This window comes from Tursiops truncatus, chromosome 15, assembly GCF_011762595.2.
Source record: "Tursiops truncatus isolate mTurTru1 chromosome 15, mTurTru1.mat.Y, whole genome shotgun sequence".
NCBI classification, from domain to species: domain Eukaryota; kingdom Metazoa; phylum Chordata; class Mammalia; order Artiodactyla; family Delphinidae; genus Tursiops; species Tursiops truncatus.
In genome coordinates, this window is record NC_047048.1 from 67,039,866 (window position 1) to 67,050,607 (window position 10,742).

The 10,742-nt window shown below is 42.2% G+C and overlaps 1 long non-coding RNA gene across 1 annotated transcript; it reads right to left on the minus strand.

Annotated features, from left to right (window-relative positions):
• Positions 1–4,682: 4,682 nt before the first annotated feature.
• LOC141276612 (uncharacterized) lies at positions 4,683–8,951 on the minus strand. The gene is made up of 3 exons (XR_012326508.1): positions 8,887–8,951; positions 5,508–5,561; positions 4,683–4,728 (listed from the first exon to the last, which is right to left on the minus strand). It is a non-coding gene; the product is annotated as an uncharacterized lncRNA (long non-coding RNA).
• Positions 8,952–10,742: the final 1,791 nt, after the last annotated feature.

The window sequence follows — 10,742 nt, forward strand, 5'->3', positions numbered from 1 at the left end:
ACAAAGTTGGAGTCATGTAAATTTAGCATTAAGACCATGAAAATAGTCTAAATAATCGAGAGTAAAACTAAACAAGATATATGCAGGATCTTCATGAAGACAAGTTACCTAGTTTGCCCCCCCCATGCACACACAATCAAGATGCAAAAGGACATGCTCAGCATGGAACATTTTGTACGAAAGTTTTAAATATACAAAACAATACTACACATGATTATGGGTAAATGTGTGTTGTGAAAGTAAATGTTAATACGTGCACAGACAGAGTACACTCCAATTTCATAACTGTGGTTACTGTGGAGGGTGGAGGGAGATTTGGGTGGAGGAATATGCCTGTTTCTGTAACATTTCAGATCTCCATCTTAAGGTATCTAACACATACACCAAACACAACCTGTCAAGATTTGACCGATATTTTTATTTTCCATATGCTTGAATATTTATCTTGTAAATTGCAATCCATAAAGAGGTGAAGATTAAGATGAAGAAATGAGCAAGATGAAGGAGCATGAGAAGGAGAGGAGGAGGGTGAGGGAGAAATGGAGATTCTTAAAAAGAGGTAAAGGAGGAAGAAGGAAAAGAAGGAGAAGGAGGAGGAAAGGAACAAAATGCCCAAATTAGTGAGAGAAACAGTTTCAAAATTCTACATGTATCTTTGTTGAAAACTTGACAGCCTGTTTCTGATTCAGCTAGACAAAAGAAATGCATGAAAATGGCTCAAAATGTAAAAAAATAAAATACAATGTAAAAGGTAAAATCTGCCCTACCAGATGTCAAAACATACTAAAAAGCTACAGTAATTCAAATACAGAATAAATATATGAGTATTAAGTAATTCAAAGTGTGGGGTAGGATTATTAAATTAAATAAATATGGCATGGATGATTGGTTAAATATTTTGGGGTTTAGAGAAAGACAAATACCCCCCACCACCACTTACCTCATATAATTGACCTAATTTGATTTAAACTGACTAAAATTTCAAAGAGTAAAGATGAAATGCTAAAAGAATTGACGAAAATATAGTATGTGTGTCATCTCGAGAGAGAATCCATAAAGAATATGCATGAGAGGCTTTTAAAATGTTTGCTTTATTCTTTCTTACAGACAAATTTTCTACAGTTAGCATGAATTATTTTATTTATTTTAATCAGATTCTAACTTATTAAATTATGATATATTCATTATAAGGTCAAGAAATACATAAAGGAATAAAAAACAAACTCTAAATTCTCTCCTTTACCCCACTCCCCTATCCCATTCTCCAGGAGTTTACCGCAGTTTCTTATGTGCACCTTCAGGGACACATCTATATAAATACACAGATGTCATGTATGTATAGAAACATCATACATATATGTGTCTTATATTTATAGTGTGTATGCATATTTAGTATTTTAATTTAACTACACATATAATTTGGTACAATTGTGTGTATGTATATATTGATATCTATATGTGCCATATATATATGTACATATACATATATATGTATATATATTCTTTTCTTCATCATTATATGTAAAACTTTTAGGGAGGAGGGTCTACTGACACCTAAGATGGCTGGATGCATTTTGGTTCACCTGCATCAGTTACCTCTGGCTAAAAACATGCCATGTCACCAACACCCACAACACCTTGGTGGCTTCCAATGTAAGAATTTTTTGCTTATGTTTCTGGGTAAGTTGGGAAGTAATCTAGAGGCTCTGCTGATTTTTGGCTGGGGTTGCTCACATGTCTAACTTACCTATGATGGTCTCAACTGTAGCAAACGGAGTGGCTCTGCTCTGTTCCATGTGTCTCGCACCCTCCAGCCAGCTGATCCAGGCATGTTTATAAGACTTTGGCAGAGCTTCAAGAAAGCACCTGAAAACAGGCAATGCCTCTTGGGCTTGAAGTTAGAACTAGCACATCATCATTCCACTCCATCTATTGGCCAAAGTAAACAGCATGGCCAAACCCAGAGTCAGAGCTGGATGGGTGGGCACTTCGAAATCATAAGGCAAAGAGTGTAGATGCAGATAGAGATGAAGAATTGGGCCCATTGTTGCAACCTACCATACTACCATGAGCTTATTGTGTGCCAGGACAGTTTTGGTTTGGAGAACATGGTCATTCACTCATGGTGATCCCAGCCAGTGGTTAATGTGGACATAAACACAGGTACAGGTCTCTCCCACTTTTCAAAAGTTCACTTTACAAACGACCTACATTAGTACCTGTTTTCACTGAGAGAAATCCCAAGAGGATTTTCACTTTTACAAAAAAAAAAAAAAAAGACGAAAAGCAAAAATAGCATACGGTGTTGGTTTTGCAGTAAGTCTTATAAAGACAGCTTCCACCCCAAGCATCGAGAGAGACACTGCCAAGCTTTTTCCCCAAGAATGGCACTCAGCATCTCAGCATCAAGCTGCCATAGCTTTGAACTGTGTCTATGAGCAACTCTGCTTTAACTCGATTTATTTTGTGCATCCATTGGCAAGACTGTCCTAAGGTAATTGCTTCTTCACTTTATGCCATTTCACCTTACAAAAGACCTCCCAGGAACCCTCTACTCTTGGATAGCAGGGATACCTGCAATTCTTAGAGGAAGTAAGATAGAGGTAAGGAAGTTAGCATTGGGGATTTAGAGTCGGATGTTATCCTTTCTAATGATGAGGTATGAGGTTGGAGGTATAAGAAGGCCTCGTGGGGGACTTCCCTGGTGGTCCAGTGGTTAAGAATCAGCCTTCCAATGAAGGGGACAGGGGTTCGATCCCTGGTTGGGGAACCAAGATCCCACATGCCGTGGAGCAACTAAGCCCAAACGCTCTGGAGCCCATGCCACAACTAGAGAGAAGCCCGCATGCCACGACTAGAGAGGAGCCCTCGCACCACAACTAGGGAGGAGCCCATATGCCACAATGAAGAGCGCTGGCGAAGCAGCAAAAGATCCTGCATGCCGCACCTGAGACTGGACGAAGCCAAAAATAGATAGGTAGGTAGATAGATAGATAGATAGATATTTTTTTAAAAAAAAGACTTCTTGGGCTTCCCTGGTGGTGCAGTGGTTGAAAGTCCGCCTGCCGATGCAGGGGACACGGGTTCGTGCCCCAGTCTGGGAAGATCCCACATGCCGCGGAGTGGCTGGGCCCGTGAGCCATGACCTCTGAGCCTGTGCGTCCGGAGCCTGTGCTCCACAATGGGAGAGGTCACAACAGTGAGAGGTCTGCGTACTGCAAAAAAAAAAAAAAAAAAAAAAAAAAGACTTCTTGGAGGAGTTGGCCTTTGATTTGGACACTGAAAACGGAAATGGACTTTCCAATATTAATTACTCACAGATGGAGATGGGAAAGAATATTTTTGACAGATGGAAAAGACTAAGTTAGGGACACTGAGAACATGATCAGGTCTGCTGCGCCTGGAGAGTATGAAACTCATGAGTGAAAGCTAAGATAGGAGTGGATATTTAGGGGGTTCTTAGGGGATTTAGTTGTGGAATGTGGATTCTGGATATAGATCTGTAAGTGACAGGAGGCTTATGACGATTCTGAGCCAGAAGCTGCTGCTTCTGAGGGCGTGGAGGACAGATTGAAGTGAAGAGATAGGAGAGGCAGGGAGGTAAGTCAGACAGCGATTAAAGAGATAGAGAAGGTCAGAACTAGGGCGTTTTTAGTGGGATTAGAGAGATGGAAGAGAGATTATGGTGTCAATATCATATGGGTTAGGGAGGGATAAATTAGGAGTTTGTGATTAACATATAAACACTACTATATATAAAGTAGATAATCAACAAGGACCTACCGTATAGTACAGGGAACTCTACTCAATATTCTGTAATAATCTATATGAAAAAAATATGAAAAATATATCTGTCTACATATAACTGAATCACTTTGCTGTACACTTAACACTAACAGAACATTTTAAACCAACTATACCTCAATACAAAAAAATTTTTTAATTAAAATAATATGTAATTAGTGTTAGAAAGCCAAAGTGTGCCCCATACACCTGATTCCCCAGGAGTGTGGTCAGAAACGACAGACATTATGGGAACGTGTGATTTTACATTTTCCGACGTGTGATAAATGTGATTAAAACATTTAAAAAGTATTTCTTATAGCATTTTTAATATCCCACATGAGTTTCTCCACAGTCACCCTACATCCAAACCTAGGGGAACCTAAGAGACATTTGTAGGAGAAACTGGAGGATGGTGCCTGGAGACACCTCCAGCTTGGGAACACGGACTCCTTGCTGGAAAGACGCAGGGGTGACGGATGAAGCACGCAAGTGTGATTAATCACGTGATCGCGCTGGAAAAGGAAGGACTGACAATGAAACCCACATGGATGCTGTCATTGAAAGGGCCCTTCTTTCCTAAGAGTCTTCAGTCTAAACAGGTTTCCATGTACCCCTCCTCACTCTCTATTTTTTTGCCTGGCTTCTTCAGTGGTGGCATAGGTCATAGTTAGAGGGATGGATCTTGCCATAGTTTGATCTTGGCAACGACAACAACAACAACAAAGTGTTTTCTACCATAGTGTTTAACAAGAAAAAGCTTTAAAACCAGCCTGCCCAGGGGTTCACACATGGGATGCACTTAGAATACTGTGGCACAGAGAAGGCAACCCTTGTGTACTGGCTATTGTTATTTTTAATTAGATTAAAGTGGAAATACCATATTTCAGCTCTAAAAGTGTCTGTCCAACTTCTCCAACCTTCCAGCCAAGACATATATTTGCCCTGAGAAGGCAAATGAGCCTAGAATTACTCTTGCTGTCTTAAACCCGGGGTCCCCTGTACCCAGAGCGGGTCTGTCTGTGGCCACCCAGTCATGCTGTGTTGTCTGGGTGAATGGGTTTTGACTCAGGCCTACTTTGCACTCAGGCACCTTGTTTAGAACTAATGCCCCATCCTGACCTCCAGTTCATTTGGCTTGGGCCCTGACACCTGTCCGCTCTCTCCCCGCACATCAATGCCATTCCCCAAACTAGGCAGCCTGCCCAGAGCCTGACCTGGCTTGGCTGTCACTCCTAGGAGACGCCCGCTGTCCTCTTGGGCCGCCAGATCAGACTTTTTTAGACTTTCTTTCCAAACTGGCTCATGTCCTGATCACCATGCCCCTTTCTCGTCATTCAATACAAGCCCTGCCCCAACCTGGTTACGTCCTTTCTCAATAAGCCTGAGCTTCTGAATCGCCAACCTGACCCCGGTCAAGGCTTGATATTGGGGACCTTCGAATTCCAAGCTCCCTGCTTTATAGATGAGGATCTGTGGCTTAGGGAGGGGAAGTACATTCCCCCATGTCACACCCTGAGTGTGTGACAGATGTAGGAAATATAACCCCAGGCCCTGAGAAACATTTGTCTTGGAATATTGTTACGATTCCAAAGAGCTATGGCTTAGTTTCTTCAGCTTGTCCTCGTACAACCTCTGAAAGAACTTCTTTCTGAGACCATACTTAGCAGGTAATTCCTTCCCACCAAGTAGTCAAGATCCTCAGATGTAAATATCCTTCTCACCTCTGGTGTTCAGGAGTTGTCAGAGCGTTACAGTCTGTCAGTAGCCTGTGGTGGCTGAAACAGAGAAAGAGAATAATCACTGGGATCCTCGAAGCAGAAAAAAACATCAAGTTCTTCCCTTGGTTTTCTGTGAGCTGGTGAAATCAGGTAGAGGACCAAGGTATCCACAGAATTGTTTCAAATCTCCGCAGTGTTTTGGCCCTTTGTCAGAGCCTATTAACTGACACACTGAGATATTTGACACATCCATAGGAGCCCTTGTGGTCATTTCCAGAATGGCCAGGAGATGTGCCAGGCAAATGTACAGAAAGCCCTGATTTAGGAGGGCTGTGGTCCACTGGGGCTTGGGGGCCCTTCCATATTTGACTCTGTGCTGCCACTGTGTTCACAATCCTGGGCATTTCCACATCTGGCCGTCTTCTGAATTAGGCCAAAATAAAGCACCAGAGGAAGGAGTCTTGGACTTGAAATAATTTTGAGTACTGCTTCCTCCATCTATTGGTATGTGGTTTCTCCCCCATGTATTTCACATAACTCCCAGGGACTGCAGTGTCATTCTCCAAGAAAGAGAGAAAGAAAGGAAGAAAGGAAGGATGGAAGGAAGGAAGGAAGGAAGGAAGGAAGAAAGAAAGAAAGAAAGAAAGAAAGAAAGAAAGAAAGAAAGAAAGAAAGAAAGAAAGAAAGAAAGGAAGGAAAGGAAGAAAACAATTCTGTCTTGCTCTGCACACAGACTTCAAACATCCAGCTACACCAACTATGCAAAGGTGCTTTTGCATGTTGCAAAAAGTCCAACAAAAATGTCAACTTCCTCTTCTAATATGCAGCACAGATCCTCCAAAGACAGCAGAAGATAGAGGATGTCAAATGCGAATGGGTAGTGGGAATACAGAGTCTCAAACGTTCAGTTTCTCATCTGCAACAAGGAAGCAAGAGTAGTATCACCTTATAAGGATGCTTTAAGATTCAGAAGATAATGATGGGCTATGGTGACTATTTTAAAATACGAGTCATGGTTTGAAAACATGGACTCTGGAACATGCCTTGCTACTGCAGCTGATCTTGGGAGGCACTATAGTCTCTATAACTCCCCTGAAATGACGAGGCGAGGACCTTGCCTGAATTCAGAAGTGTTTTGGAGATAAGTTTGTAAGGTTCCAAGGGGTCTTTTCTAAATGCCTTAGGTTAACTGAAGGGAATGAACAGGCGAGAAATAACCAGACAACTTAGGGCACAGAGCAGACCAGCCATCACACCTCCCCATCAAGGAGGTGATCTTGAACCCCTGAAACTCTGGACCACCCTAAGGATATCAAGACTCCTCAAAGGCTGAAACTAAAGTGGAGAGACTGGGAGGTCCCTTCTATGTCTCCTAAAATGGAATTTTCTAGTTAGGCATGGCCTGGTCCCTATATGGTTAACACTGGCTGTGCCTCCTTTCTTCAGGGGACACTAGGCCCACCCACAGGGACATAGATTTACCAAACAGGCTAGAAGGGATGATTATCAACGTTCTGCAGCACAGAACTTAGACACACACAGTGAGGAGCAAGAGAAAGGTGGGTTCCCCAAAAAAGTGCTATACTGATGCAAGAGGCTAGGATCAACTAGGTATTCTTTTAATCTTCCCTGCAAGAAACAAAAACGGAGAAAATATCTCCATAGAGAGAAAACCTACATCTCAACAAAATATATAAATTATTAGATGTTAGAACCAAAAAGCTGGAAAAAAAGGAAATCAGTCCTCCAATTTAGGACTAAGCCACACTCATGCCCCCGGAGAGAAGATGACCTGGCAGGAGGAGACTTTGAGAAGACAGAGGCCCTGTGGAAGGATTGTTCTAGAACATATGAGAAATCCTTGGTCTCACTTCACTTCCCCACACCCTAGCTGGGCTGCGTTGGGGTCTATGCATATATGTATGTATATGTCTGTCTGTCTTTACAGCGGAGACAAGATAAAGGGAGAAAAGCGTTCCTGCCATGGGACTTTACCCACATCCCCACATAACATTCATAATAATGACCCCATCACTCATCAGAGATGCTCCCCAGGCCAGACCTCACCAGCCTGGCAGCTCTTTGATCCCTCAGCCAGCTCTGGCTGTAATTGCAAACACCCTTCCCTCGGGACCTGTCCGCTGATGTGAAGACACTCGGGCTTTGCTGGTGTCTGTAAATGCAAGTTCAAGGGGACTTTTTTACATCAGAAGTAAAAACATGAGAGTCAAGAGACAGGTCCCCTGCGCCCTGTAGAAGATCACAGTCAAGAAGTGGGAGGCAATTACTCTGAAGGTGGGAAAAATAATTTGAAGGCAGCAGAACAGACACAAAGTAATTACCACCCAGACACAGCACAGGCAAAGAGGCCCTTGCTTCTAGGGAAATAAGAAGTGAGCAGACCGAGCTGGGAAGAGAGGCCTGGCTCTCCTAAGTGGGGTGAAAGGTCAGTGCTTACTTCCTGATAGGAAGGTAGGCAGAGATAGAAAATGACCCCCCAAATGCCCTTAATGAGGTTGTGAGCCATGCTAGTTACAGGCTTTTATCTTTTTCTCAACTTTTCTATTCTGTTTTAGAGGAAACGTGTGTGTGTGTGTGTGTGTGTGTGTGTTCTGAGATGATGGAAGGGGCATGAAGACTTGGGGAAAAGAAGAACAAGAAAGAGACTTTGAAAATACTGCATACTGTCTGATTCTAATTATATGACCTTCTAGAAGAGGTAAAACTACAGAGATGGGAAAAAGGATCAGTGGTTGCCAGGGGTTTGGGGAGAGGAGGGAAAGATGAGTAGGTGGAACTCCAGAGATTTTAGGGCAGTGAAAGTCTTCTATTTGATCCTGTATTCATGGATACATGCCATTATGCAATTAGCAAAACTCATAGAATACACAACACAATGAGTGAACTATAGGCTTTTGTTAATAATAAGGTATTAATATTGACTCATCAGTTGCAACAAATATACCACCCTCGTGCAAAATGTTAATAAGGGAAACTGCATGGCAGGGGAGAGGGGTATGTAATAACACTCTGTACTTTCTGCTGAACTTTTCTGTAAACTAAAAACTACTTTAAAAAAGAAAGTCTAGTAATTAGAGAGAGAGAGAGAGAGAGAGACAGAGAGAGATGTAGGTGGGAATGTGGGATTAAACATTTAAACAGTCCCTCCCTATCCAGACAAAATGTTGGCAGTCTTGTAACCAGAAGAAAGTAGGACATTAGGTTCCAAGAAATACACTCAAAGTAAAAGATTAGAAGTGTCTGAAACTCAACTGTGTTGTAATCTGATTTCACTAAAATCCAGAAAATAACTAAAATTCTCCTGCCCCAGCAAAGAAAAAGAGAGAGAGAATGTCACAGGGAACATGACGTCCATGCTTACTGAATTCTCTCCGGTGAAGGGCTGGTTGAATGTGCTCGTTGTTTGTTCATTTCATCCTCATCCATTACCTGCAACTACTTTTATAAAATAAAATAAAAATCAGTTACTAGATCATGAACTTGGATACCAAATACTTATTAAAGTTTATGAATGCTTATACTCAGCTTCTGTGCTTCTCTTATAGAGGGCTGGTAACGAAAGTCCACAGACAAGCTCCAGTCAGAGGCAGATCACACTTTGAGAAGCGCTGCATTAGAGGAGAATGAATCTACCAGAAACCCAGGCACTCCACAATCCCAGGCAGTCAACAAAAGAAAAGAAACCCAGCCAGGAAACGTGGTATTTACCAACAAGTTTTCTTGAAGACCGAGGGCGCCATCCCTTGCTTGGATGGTCACAGTGTCCTCTAGCCTTGCTCCCTTCCAGTCCATTTCACTCAGAGCCATGGAGATATCATTCTCAAGTGCAAGCATGATCGTGTCACTTTCTTACCTGGCCTCGGGTAGGTTTCTGATCTCTCAGGATGACCTGGGCACTGTTCAGCATCTCACTCATAGCAAACTGGCCCCTACTTGCCTCAGTCCTGGGGTTTGAGGAAGGAGGGATGGGATTTGATCCAAGTAATCACACCCAAAAGTCAATACCCTAGTCCACTAACATCTGTTACCAAGTAAGTGTATGTCTGATTTTAAAAGCATAGAGTCAAGGGTAAGTACTTAACTAACTCTGATGATGGGGGAGGGGTGGTGAGAAGGCTCTGGGAACATTCACCAAAGGAATTTTTTTTCAGATAAATGAAGGCATCCCAGGTGGAAGGACCAGCACCAATAAAAGCATGGAGTCATGGGAAAGCTTGGAGTATCTAGGGACCCTCAAGAAATTCTATGTATTTGATAGTCAGAGAAGAGTTCTGAGTCTTCTTCCAGTAAAGGGAATGGCAATAATTACTGGAGAAAGCCTCGAGGTTTACTTGCTCTGAGTATCTGGCATGAAGATGAGCTTTTCTTGCCTCAAATTGAAATAGAAGACACTTATTCTAAGAACTTGCCAGAAACTAGGAAAAATCTATTGAGGAAAGAGAAATTTCTGAGTTTTTTGAGCAAGAAGATTTAACCTTTACATCAATCCTTTTCTCCCCATTTTACAGATGAGCAGACTGAGGCTCAGAGAGAACAGCTGATCTCAGCCAGTCACACAAAAGTATGCAACACACCTGACTTTCAAACCAAGGTCTACCTGCCACTGAAAGATGTGCGTTTTGCACAAGGTACTGTTTATGTGCAAGGAAGGTGGTTATTGAGAGGAAAGAGGAGAGTAGAAGGCAAAGAGAAGCACATTTTAATTCTATGTTTGCAAATATGTATTAAAGTTGGGCTACTTCATAAGAATTGACTTTTGCAGAGTGTTTACTGTGTCAGACACTGTTAGGTGCTTTGTATGTTTCATTCACTTAATTCCTGCAGAGATTCTGCAAGGTAGATGTGGCATATTTTATTAATGTTTCCAACTATACACTCTCTCCCATGGTCATATGACTCATTGTGCCTCTTTGTAGATAGAATATATTTTCCTCTCCTAATAACAGATTGGGCCATGTGACTTTCTTAGGCCAATGGAATGAGAACAGATGTGCTATTTGCCCTGTCTAAGAAGCTCTCAGAGGCTTACACATTTCTGCCTTCTCTTTTGCTCTCTCCTTCTGTCCCAAGAATAGCTCACAGCCTAATCCTAGAATGAGAAAGCACATGGAGCAGAGGCATAGCAGGGGACATACAGCTGAATGACAAATAAAAGTTTCTTGTAGGTCAATGAGATATTGGGGATGCTTGTTACATCAGCCAAGCTGACTAATACAA